The sequence below is a fragment of the Pteropus medius genome, unplaced genomic scaffold, assembly GCF_902729225.1.
Source record: "Pteropus medius unplaced genomic scaffold, Ma_sr-lr_union100, whole genome shotgun sequence".
Classification (NCBI taxonomy): Eukaryota; Metazoa; Chordata; class Mammalia; order Chiroptera; family Pteropodidae; genus Pteropus; species Pteropus medius.
In genome coordinates this window covers 1522951-1536510 of record NW_024345861.1, presented here as the reverse complement: position 1 = coordinate 1536510, position 13560 = coordinate 1522951, and positions in this window count along the sequence as shown.

Sequence of the window (13560 nt, the reverse complement as noted above, 5' to 3'; positions counted from 1 at the left end):
TCAACAACAAAGAAACAAACAATCCAATTAATAAATGGATGACTGGCAATAGTTATGTTCTGGTCAAGATGGCAAACTAGGTAAAAACAGGATTTGCCTTCTCTCGGGACTGCATTAAAATTAAACCAAATTATGAAATAATCAACATGGTGAATCACCTGAAATCCAGCTGATCATAACACATATCTCTGATGATATAAAGAAGGAGCCACACTGAAGAGGATCCATCACAGGCAGCAACCATTGACGTATAATTTTGTAGCTCAAATCAGGTAGCCCTGAGCAATCAAAGGCAGCGGCTGACCTAGGCCTACAAGTGGCTCTTCCCAAGGTCCAGAAAACCAACACACCTGGTGGCTGGTCCTAGACCACAACAGAACAACGCCTGAATAGCCCCATAAGCAGTATATACAAAGGGTGGTCTCAACAAGTACACAAGCCTGTTAGGGCAAATCCCACTCAGTGGGGTCAGCCCCCACATAGTAACTCATACCCTGTTGTTACAACCAATTCCCAGTTAGTCAGCTGAAGCATTAATCTCACCCACTGATGTAGTAACACCAATAAAGGCTTAGCTACAACAGAAGATTACACACAACCCACACAAAGATATGTCCAGAGCCCCGGCACAGGTGATCAGGGAGAGTGCACCACTGGGCCACACAGAACACCTTCCACATAAATGCCATCTGGCCAAAACAAAGAGTTGATACAAATATTCCTAACACATAGAAATGAACACAGAGAGGCTAACAAAATTAGAAAACAAAGAAACTTGCCATAAATAAAATAACAGGAGAAAACTCCAAAAATAAACTAAATGAAATGGAAGAAAACAAACTACCAGAGACAGAGTTAAAAATAATGGTTATAAGGCTGCTCAGTGATCTCAGGAGTAAAATAGATAAGCTCAATGAACACTTCAACAGAGAGATAGTGAGCATAAAAACAAACAAACAGACAAACAAAAACAAAAAAAAACATAAAAATCATAAAAAAGAACCAGTCAGAAATGAAGAATACAATAACTGAAATCAAGAATACCCAAGAAGGATTCGACAGTAGACTGGATGAAGGAAAAGATTGAATCAGTGAGCTGGAAGACAAGGTAGCAGAAAACACCCAATCAGAACAAAAAACAGAAAAAAAAAATAAAAATGAAGGTAGTTTAAGAGATTTCTGGGACATGAAATGTAACAAAATCTGCATCATAAAAGTACCAGAAAGAGAAGAGTGAGAGCAAGGGATTGAGAATCTATTTTAAGAAATAATGACAGAAAACCCCTAACCTGACAAAAGAATATACATAAAAGTTCAGGAAGCACAAAGAGTCCTAAACAAGAGGAATTCAAACAGATCCACACCAAAACACATCATTAAAATGCCAAAAATTAAGACAAAGAGAGAATCTTAAATGTAGCAAGGAAAAGGAAGCTATTTACTTACGAGAGTACCCCCATAAGAATATCTGCTGACTTTTCAACAGAAACTTTCAGGCTAGAAGAGACTGGCAAGAAATATCAAAGTTATGAAAAACAAATAACTACAACCACAGAAACTATACCGAGCAGGGCTATCAATTAAAATGGAAAGTGAGATAAAGTGCTTCCCAGATGGAAAAAAAGCTTAAGGAATTCATCACCAACAACCCATTATTACAAGGAATGTTAAAGGGACTATTAAAAAAAAAAAGAAGGCAATAACTATGTACCTATCATAACCACTTTGATGAAATGCTTTAATCAAAAGGCATAAGGTACTAAATGGATAAGAAAATGAGACCCTTACACATGCTACCTACAAAAGACCCATTTCAGGTCAAATGACACAAATTGACTGAAAGTAAAGGGATTGAAAAAGTTATTTCACACAAATGAAAATGAAAAAAAAAAGCCAGGGTAGCAATACTTATACCAGACAAAATACACTTTAAAATAAAGGCTATAATAAGAGACAAAAAGACCATTACATAATGATAAAGGGATCAATACATTAAGAAGACATAACACCAGCAATAATATACACACCCAATATAAGGGCACCTACATATACAAAGCAATTATTGACCGACATAAAAGGAGAAATCAACAGTAATGTACTCATAGTAGGAGAATTTACACCCTATTGACACCAATGGACAGATCTTCCAGACAGAAAATCAAAAGAAAACAGTGGGCTTAAAAGACACCCTAGACCAGTTGGATTTAAAGGATATTCTTAGAGCATTTCCTCCCGAAGCAGCAAAATATGCATTCTTCTCAAGTGCATATGGAACATTTTCCAGGGTAGACCACATGTTAGGCCATAAAACAAGTATCAATAAATGTAAGAAGCCTGAAATAATATTAAATGTCTTCTCCAATCACAGTGCTATAAAACCAGAAATCAACTACAAGAATAAACCTGGAAAACACATAAATACATGGAGTCTAATGACATACCACTAAACAATGAATGGGTTATCAATGAGATTAAAGAAGAAATCAAAAGATACCTAGAGACAAATGAAAATGAAATCACAATGACTACAAATCTATGGGACACAGCAAAAACAGTCCTAAGAGGTAAATTCATTACAATTCAGTCTTACCTCAAGAAACAAGTAAAAGCTCAAATAAACAATCTAACCTTACACTTAAAAGAACTAAAAAAGAAAAAAAAAAGAACAGCAAACAAAGTCCAAAGTGAGTAGAAAGAAGGAAATAATAAAGATCACTGCAGAAGTAAATAATATAGAGTCTAGAAAAACAATATGAAAGATTAATGAAACGTAGAGCTGGTTCATTTTAAAGATAAACAAATTTGATAAATCTTTAACCAAACTCATGAAGAAAAAAAGAGAGAGGCCTCAAATAAATAAAATCAGAAACAAAAGAGAAGTAACTATGGACTCCAAAGAAATACAAAGAACCCTCAAAAAATACTACAAGCAATTATATGCCAACAAATTGGACAATTTGGAAGAAATGGACACATTCCTAGAAACATACAATCTTTGAAAGTTGAATCAAGAGGAAACAGAAAATATGAACCGACCAATTACCACCAGCAAAATCGAATCAGTAATCAAAAAAATTCCTAAAAATAAAAGTCCTGGACTAGATGGCTTCATAGATGAATTTTACCATTCAATGAAGAATTAACACCTGTTCTTCTCAAATTATTTGAAAAAAATTCTAGAAGAGGGAAATCTCCCTAATTCTTTTTATGAGACAACCTTTACTATATTCCAAAACCAGACAAGAACATTACAATAACAGAAATCTATAGGCCAATATCTCTTATGAACATTGATGCAAAAATTCTCAGCACAATATTAACAAACCAAATTGAGCAATACATTAAAAACATCATACATCATGAGCAAGTGGGATTGATTTTGGGGATGCAAGGTTGGTGCAATATGCACAAATCAATTAATGTGATACACCACATTAGCAAATTGAAAGATAAAAATCATGATCATATCAATAGATGCAGAAAAAGCTTTTGAAAAAATTCAGCATCCATTTATAATAAAAGTTCTCAGCAAAGTGTGAATAGAGAAAACATATCTCAACATAAAAAGGACCAGATATGGCAAACCTTCAGTTAACATCACACTCAATGGAAAAATGCTAAAAGCATTTTCCTTAAGATCAGGAAAAAGACAAGGATGCCCACTTCCACCACTTCTGTTCAACAATATATTGGAAGTCCTAGCTACAGCAATCAGACAAGAAAGAGAAATAAGAGGTATCCGAATTGGAAAAGAAGAAGGAAAACTGTCATCATTTTCAGATGTCATGATAGTAAACATAGAAACTCTAAAGACACCACCAAAAAGCTGTTAGAACTGATCAATGAATTCAGTAATGTAGAAGGACACAAAATTAATATTCAGAAGTAAGTTGCAATCTATACACCAATGGTGAACTTTCAGAAAGAGAAATTAAGAAAACTATCCCATTTACAATTGCATCGCAAACAATAAAATACTTAGAAATCAATTTAACCAAGGAGATAAAAGACTTGTTCTCAAAAATTTATGTCATTTAAAAAAAAAATGAAGAAGATACAAATAAATGGAAGCATATACCATGCTCATGGGTAGGAAGAATCAAAATAATTAAAATGGTCATACTACTCAAAGCAATCTATAGATCCAGTGAAATCCCTATCAAAATACCAATGGCATTTTTCAGAAAACTAGAACAAATAATCCTAAAATTTGTATGGAAGCATAAAAGACCCTGAACAGCTATGGCAATCTTGAGAAAAAAGAACAAAGTTTGAGGTATCACACTACCTGGTTCAACTATACTACAAGGCTACAGTAATCAAAATAGCATGACATTGGCATAAAAACAGATACACTGATCAATGGAACAGAATAGAGAGCCCAGAAATAAATCCATGCCTACACACCCTTTTACTGTATGACAAATAAGACAAGAATATATGATAGGGTAAAGACAGTCTCTTCAATAAATGTTGCTGAGACAATTGGACAAATACATGCAAAAAAAGAAAAAAAAAAGAAACTGTACCACCTTCTTATACCATTTTCAAGAATAAACCCAATATGGATTAAAGACTTAAATATAAGACCTGAAACCATAAAACTTCTAGAAGAAAACATAGGCAGTCAACTCTCTGATATTGCTAACAGTAATTTCTTTTCAGATATTTCTCATCAGGCAAAGGAAACAAAAGAACAAAAATAAACAAATAGGACTACATCAAACTAAAATGGTCTTGCACAGCAAAGGAAACCTTCAACAAATTGAAAAGACAACTGACTGAATGGGAGAAGATATTTGTTTATGATACATCTGATAAGGAGTTAATTTCCAAAATATATAAAGAGCTCAAACAACTCTACAACAACAACAAAAAAATAAACAATCCAATTAAAAAAAGGGGCAGAAGATCTGAATAGATATTTATCCAAACAGGAAATACAGATGGTTGATAGATATATGAAAAGATGCTCAAGGTCACTAATCATCAGAGAAATGCAAATTAAAACCAAAATGAGATATCATTCCACATCTGTCAGAATGTCTATCAACAATAAATCAAAGACCAAAAAATGTTGGCGAGGATGTGGAGAAAAGGGAACCCTCATACACTGTTGGTGAGATTAAAAATTCATACAGCCCCTATGGAAAACAGTCTGGAGGTTCCTCAAAAATTTTAAAATGAATCTACTTTTGATCCAGGAATTGGACTTCTAGATATTTCAAAGAAATCTGAAACAATAATTAGTAAAGATCATGCATCTTTATATTCATGGCAGGGCTATTTACAATAGCCAAGATATGGAAGTAACCTAAATGTCCATCAATAGATGATTGGATAAAGAAATTATGGTATATATATATATATATATATATATATATATATATATATATATATATATATATAGTAAAGACAGTCTCTTCAATAAATGTTGCTGAGACTATATATATATATAGCGTGTGTGTGTATATATATATACATATAAATGTTGCTGAGACTATATATATATATAGTGTGTGTATATATATATACACATATATATGTACACCATAATTTATCTATATCTATATCTATAGATATAGATATAGATAGATAGATAGATAGATAGATAGATAGATATAGATATAGATATAGATATAGATATAGATATAGATATAGATATAGATATACTCAGCCGTTAAAAATGAAATCCTACCATTTGCAGCAACATGGATGGACCTAGAGATTCTTATGCTGAGTGAAATAAGTCAGACAGAGAAAGATAAATACCATATGATTTCACTTATATGTGGAATCTAAGAAACAAAAAGAAGAAACTAATGAAAAACAGACTCACAAATATAGTGGACAATTTAATGACAGACAGAGGGGAGGGGGGTTAGGGAACTGGGAGAATGGGATGAAGAGTTAAAGAAGTACAAATTTGTAGTTGATATTTGGTCACGAGGATGGGGAGGAGCAATTGAGGGAATTGTTTTATGAACTATATAGATGTCTAACCAATGTACTATATACTTGAAACTAAATTAAATAAATTTTTAAAAAATAAATATAAAAAGGTTATGGTTCATATGTACAATGGAATATTACTCAGCCATACAAAAAATGAAATCCTACCATTTGCAATGACATAATTAGACCTAAAGTTTATTATGCTCAGTGAAATGTCAAATAGATAAAATTTCATGTGATTTTGCTTATATGCGGAGTCTAAGGAACAAAAAGAACAAACACATCGAAAAGTGACCCACAAATATAGAGAACAATCTGGTGACGGCCAGAGGGGAGGGTTTTGGCGGGGCTGGGAGAAAGAGTTGAAGGGTTAAAGCAGTACAAGTTAATAGTTCATAGGTGGAAACGGGGATGGGGAGCACAGCATAAGAAATATAGTCAGCAGTAATATAATGGCTATGTGTAGAGTCAGAGGGGTGATAATCAGAGATATCATCTCATAAACTATGTAAATGTCTAATCAATGTACTATATACTTGAAACTAATAATTAAATAAAATGCTAATATATATACATATATACATATACATATGTGTGTGTGTGTGTGTGTGTGTGTGTGTGTGTGTGTGTGTACACAGAAGACCTGAATAGACATTTCTCTATAGAGGAAATACAGATAGACATATCAAAAGATGCTCAACATCACTAATCATCAGAGAAATGCAAATTAAAATCACAGTGAGATATCACCTCATGCCTATCAGAATGGCTATCATTAACAAATCAACAAATAACATGTATTGGAGAAGATGTGGAGAAAAGAGAACCCTGTGCTTTGTTGGTGGAATTTCAAATTGGTACAGCTACTAAGAAAAACAGTTTGGAGGTGCCTTAAAAGTTAAAATGAGAACTTCTTTATGACCCCGCAATTCCACTTCTGGGTATTTATTTGAAGTAATCCAAAACACTAATTTGAAAAGATATATGTACCTTTATGTTCATTACAGCCTTATTTAGAGTAGCCAAGCAAACTCAGTGTCCATGTATAAATGATTAGATAAAGAAGTTATGGTACAAATATACAATGAAATATTACTTGGCCGTAACATAATGAAATCTTACCATCTGTGACAACATGGATGGACCTAGAGGGTATTATGCTAAGTGAAATAAGTCAGACATGAAAAGACAAATATCATATGATTTCACTTAGATGTATAATTTAAAGAACAAATTAAATGAACCACAAAGAAGAAACAGACCCACATATACAAAGAACAAACTGATGGTTTCCAGATGGGAGGAAAGTTTAGGACCCGGGTGAAAAATGTAAAGGGATTAAGAAGTACAAATTGGTAATTACAAATAGTCATTGGGATGTGAAGTATAGCATAGGGAATATAGTCAATAATATTGTAATAATTATGTATAGTGCCAGGTGGATAGTAGACTAATCAGGAGGATCAATTGTAAATTACATAAATGTCTAACCACTATGCTATACAGCTGAAAGTAATATAAAGTAATATTGATTGTCAATTTTCATTGGAAAAAAGTCATCAGTATATAAATAAAGCATAAGGAATATAATCGGAAATATAATAATTATGTATGGTGTCAGAGATGTACTGATTTATCAGGGTGATTGATAGTAAATGTGTAATAACTATGTTGTACATCCGAAACTAATATAATGTTGTATATCAGCTATAATTGAAAAAAAATTTTAATAAAGAGAAAAGAGAGAAAAAATAAATAACTAAAATTGCCAGTTTTTCTCCAACATGACTTTGAACCTAGTAAAGCTATATTGGTACTTAGCCATCTTGTTTTTTGAATTACATGAGAAAAAATGTTATGCTTTTACGTATAGTTGATAATTTTTCATGAACATTGTTGTGGCCTGAAGGTTAAAATAGAGTCAGAATTCACATATGTAAAATAAATGAAGATAACTCAAGTGAGAACAAACAGAAGCTATTTATTCAGAACTTACTATAGCAAGTCGGTCACCTTTACTTGTGTTTTACTTTACTTGCAGTGACCCAAAGGCAGGCAGAGTAGGAAAGCTTTATCGTGAAAAAAGAAAAGATTTCAGGTGTGTTCTAATGGAAGGTTGTTTGTATGAGGGAGTTTCAGATGTGTTAATTAGAAAAAGGGCATCTTAATATTGATTGGTTTGGGAAGCATATTTGGTTTTCTCTAATCGGTCCTGAATAGGAAGTGGAGGAACCTGGCAGTTACTAATTAAGTACTAGCCATTCTGGGCTGATTGCTGCAGTGATTATGTCTTCACTTCTGTGGGGATATAAAAAATAATTTTCCTTCCACCTTCTAAGTTCTTCTAGCTGGGCTAATAATCAAAATAACAGAGACAAATTAACAGGAGAAAGTGTACAAAGTTTATTATGGATGCACATGCTGGGAGTGTCGTAAATATGAGACCTAAAACATATTGGGCAGTTGAGGCTTATTATACCATGCTGGACAAAGAAGAAGGGTAGCGGAGTTCTAGGATTTTGACAGGGAAATCATCTGGCTGAGAAAGAGCAGAACGGGTTGCAAAATAAATTCTTGCTAGACAACCCAGAAACAGTGAGACAGATGGCAAAAAACAGGCTTTGCTAGATTTATTTCTGTCTACCATACTTAATTCAAATTAGGCTAAGGTGATTATGCTAAGGTTCCCTTCCTGAAGCAGATTTTCTATTTGAATTCTTTTAGGGAGGAAGTTGGAGGGAAAGGTTCTTTCTGAGACTTTTGTTTCTTAACAACCAGCTTAAGATCAATATCCCAAAAGAGACATCTTTGGCTGGCAAAACTTTGGTCCCCCTCACTTCCCAGGCTGCTTTCTGCAGTTTGTGGATCAGTATTCTATTATCATGTTATGGTCTGGCCATTGTTTGCATATTTAATCTTTCACACATGAAGACCCTTAATGTTGAATGTAGCTGTTGGTGAAAAGATAAAATTGAAAACTCACCCACATTCTTATATGGAATTGTAAGGAGTCCAAGAATTCTCAGTTTGATCCTGTCTTTCCAGATCTTTGTGCAGGAATATTTGTCAACATAGGAGAGTAGAGCATATTTTATTTAATATTTTATATTTTAGAATATTTATTTAAACATTTTAGATATCTATGTATATATGAGTTTCCACTTCTACTTTTGTTCTGGATCTCACAAACATTGGGGACAGGTCTGGCAAAAGCACTAGATGACTATTGTATTGGCTCCTTCCATAAATTTCTGACTTATGTGAATTCTGACACAATGCAATCTACAGAAGGTAATGCTTAAGATAGGGCCAAGATACTGGTTAAAGATTTTCTTGAAGTATAGCTTTCCAGCAACCGAAGGTATAATACAGCATAGGTGTAGATGGCTGGGAAACCACAGCTATAAACTACTCATGTAGTTAAGAACAAGCTTGACACCATTATCATTCAATCCATTGTTCCAGCAGCATGGATACATTTATTTTATTAATTTATATTTTTAGGGAGTGTAAGATTAATCATATTTCTCCTTTCTGAAAAATATCTGCGTATTTCCCTATGCTTGTGAGAAAGTCTAATTCCTGGGCATTCAAGGACTGTCATTATTTGACCACAATTGGCCTTGTACAATTTACTTTAGGCCATTTCTTCATTGCATGCAACAGGTAAGACACATTGAATGTCTTGCTATTTTTCTAATGCTCTAAGATCTTCACAAGTCTTTGGTTGTGTACATGGTGCCCCCTCTACTTCAAAGGCTTTGTTTCTACTCTATATGTCAAACTAGAACTCATTGATCATCGGTGTCTTGCTATCCACTTGTTTCTTACTCTCTGCCTTTAAACAAACATATATTTCATCGATTAGATAAAAAAAAGATGCACAAGCCTCTAAATTTAAATAAAATGTTACCTGATTCGTGAATCTTGCTTGTTTCTCAAAGGCAGCATTAGCCAGTTCTTCCTAAGTGCTTCCATAACTATCTGTTCTATTACAGCACCTAAATACATCTTTTGTACTCACCTACTGACATGTCAGTGTTCTGACTTTATTTCAAACCCTGAAAATGTCAGGAATCTGCTTTACTTATCTCTCCTGGAACATAATAGGCATTGAATAAATGTTTGATGAATTGAATAAAAATAAAAGGTCAGGCAAAGTTCATTTATTCTTGTGACATGACATCAAAAAAAGTTTTGTAGAAAAAAAGATTATACTTAATCTCTATTACTGTTAATAGACCAATCTCAAGATTATAAGAATGCCAAAATCCCCCCTTCTTGACAAAATCTGAGTCTATCATCTGTAGATATAATTAAAGCTCAAGGAAAATGTTATAGACTGTTTAAAATGTTTAATAAGTTAAAAAGTAGTTTCCTTTTCTGTAACTGCTTCCTCCATCCTTCATATCTCCTTTGGAGTTAAGCCCAGAAAACACAGTTCTGGTCACACCCCAGTCCTGAATATGTTTATTGTTTCCAAGCTCTGTGTATTTTCCAAAAATGCACCATTTTCCTGGGACACCAGTCCCTGAAATATCTGCCTATATTTCGAAGTTCAGTACAAATGTCAACTCTTTTCTAAAGCTCACCCAGATTTGCCAAATCAGAATCAAATCTACTTCTCTGGAATCTCTGTGCTAACATATTCAGTGCCTAAAATATAATTAGGTACTCAATAAAAGATTGCTATACTGTATGTTCTGACAACATACACCATTCGATCTGTAGTTGTAAACTTTTGTGGTCAGTCCAGGGACAATGAAAAATTTGAAGAGAGAGGTTTTGACATCTCTAAAAAGTTTTGTTCACTTTTATGAAAGTTTTGAACTCATAATCAACCTAACCTATGATTTGTGGGATATGGAGGCTTCTTACCTATTTGCATGTTATTGTCTCCCTTAGAAGATAAAGCCCTCTACTTAGAAATTACTGCCTTGACCTTCACTGTGCATGAGCTGTTGCTCATCTTGCCATATTATGTCAATTCTCTTTTCTAACCTTGATGGTCATTCATTGCCCCCAAACACAGCTAACTAATTTGTGGTTGATATTCACTGCTTTAAATAAATTGGGAGTCTGGAATTGATTGTTTTGTTATTAATTTATTTTGCAGCATACAGGTATAAAAAGTTAGGATTAAAACCTTAGGAGAAAACAAGCCCTGTAAATATAACCTAACCCTATGTCATCTAAAACCCAGTTTTGTTACCTGACTCTCCATAGCTTATTTCATGTCTTATGAGAATTGTTTTATGGAGAATATAAAGTTAATGTATTTTTAGATTATTACTCAGAGGTGTTTACACTCAAAATCAGGTTATCTATGTTAATATCCTGTCAGTGATGTAGAAACACTGAGATACAGATGGGAGACTAAACATATAACTCTAGCGAAACCTCAGCTTACTCTGGATTCACAAAAAAAGGGTTCTACCTCTAAGATCTTTTTCCCAAAGCTCCAAATTTGTCCTTCCTGGAATAGAAAGCAAAGTGAAATTCTATTTAGATTTGCTTTTTGTAAATAATCATAAAAATGGAGTTAATCTATAAAATAAGTAGAAAGTCGTCTATTGGGCAGAATAGAAGTGAATTTTCCTGCTAGAAAAATTGGAAAATATTCTTGAAGTAAAGAAGAATGCAGACAAGAAAATCTCAGATTTGGGAAATTGTCAAACATTAATTTTTCAAATATTTTTTTTCTGAATTAACCTCTTTCTTCATATTATAGAGTATGTATTTTAAACTTTCACTCCCTGATTGTTGCTAATATATAGAAATACAATTAAGTTTTATATACCTTTTATCCTGTAAACTCATTAATTTTTTTCCAGTAGTATTGTTGGAGATTACTTAATATTTTTATGTAGGTAAACCTGTCTACTGGAAACAAAGAGAGCTTGACGCCTTTTTTAATTTAAGTGTCTTTTTTTTTTGGTCTATTCAACTGGATAGAACAGTCAACATAATGTTGCATAGAGGCAATAAGTTCAGATATCTTAGTCCTGTTCTCTAACAGGGTAAAAACATTAATTCTTTCAGCAATATGTATGATGTAAAATTTCCAGAGTTGCCTTTTAATGAGGTTGAGAAAAATCTTTTGTATTCCCAATCTCCTGAGACTTTTAAAATCATATCATGGTATTAAAATTTTCAAATAGCTTTCTCCATATACTTTGATAATCATATGATTTTTCCCCATTATGATTTGAAAATTAAAGTGATTAATTTTTGAAAGTTAACCTTGAATTTTTGGTATGAATTCCAATGACTCATGCTATATTAACCCCTTTATATAATAATGAATTCAATATGCTAAAGTTTTACTAAGTAATTTTGAATCTATGTTCAAGAGGAATATTGTTTGTAGCTTCTTTTCTTGTAATATATTACCCGGTTTTGGTATTAGGTTATGGCTGGCTTCATAAAATAAGTTGAGATGTTTACAATCCCTTGTATTTTTTGGAAGACTTTGTGTAGAATAGGTATTACTTCCTTAAATGTTTGATAGATTACTAGTGTAGCTTAATAGATCTGGAGTATAATTTGTGGAATGTTATTTACTATGAATTATTCAGTTCATTTTATAGATATAAATCTATTCATGTTTTCTGTTTAATCTGAGTGAACTTTTAATGTGTATATTTCAAGGAATTTTTCTATTTCACCTAAGTTGTTAAATATATTATTATAAATTGTTTGTAATATTTCCTAATATTCCTTTTGATTTCTGTAGTTCCTGTGTTGCTATCCCCTCTTTCAACCAGATATTGGTAATTTGTGTCTTTATTCTTTTTTTCTTCATAATTCTGGCTAGAGGTTTATTAAACCTATTGATCTTTTCAAAGAATAAGCTTTTTGAGTCATTGATTTTCTGTATTGGATGTTTATTTACTATTTCATTTATTTCTGCCTTTATTAAATTTTTTCTTCACATATGTTTTATTTGGCTTAATTTGCTTTTATTTTTCTAGTTTCTTTAGGTGAACACTTTGGTAATTGCTTTATCCCTTTATTCTTGTCTAATGTAAGCTGGTACTGGTACAAATTTCCTTCTGAGTACTGCATCTTAATTTTGTTTAAAATTTATTTTTAATTAAATTTATTAAGGTGATATTGGTTAATAAAATTATATTTAGATTTGTGCACACACACACACACACACACATACACAATATATTGAATTGTGTGTTCAATAACCAAAGTTAAATTTTCTGTCATCACATGTTTGGTCCTCTGTACCCTTATCTACCTCCAACTTTACCCGCTTCTCTCTGGTAATCATCTCAAAATTTTGATAAGCTATGTTTTCATTTTAATTTGGTTCAAAATATTTTCTAATTTCTATGGTCTTCTTCGATTCAAAGGAATGCGGTAGTGCATTGTTTGTATTTTAAATATTTAGGGATTTTCATTCTGTTCTTATTTTCTTGTTTGGTTCAGTTGTGGTCAGAGAATATTCTTTATATGCTTTTAATTCTTTATAATTTATTAAACTTGACATGAGGAAAAAATGGCATAGATGATAGAGACTCTGTTCATCCCTCTGGTGAAAAAATTAAAGTTGTGACAAAAACAAGGAGAAAGCAGAAAGGAAAAATCACC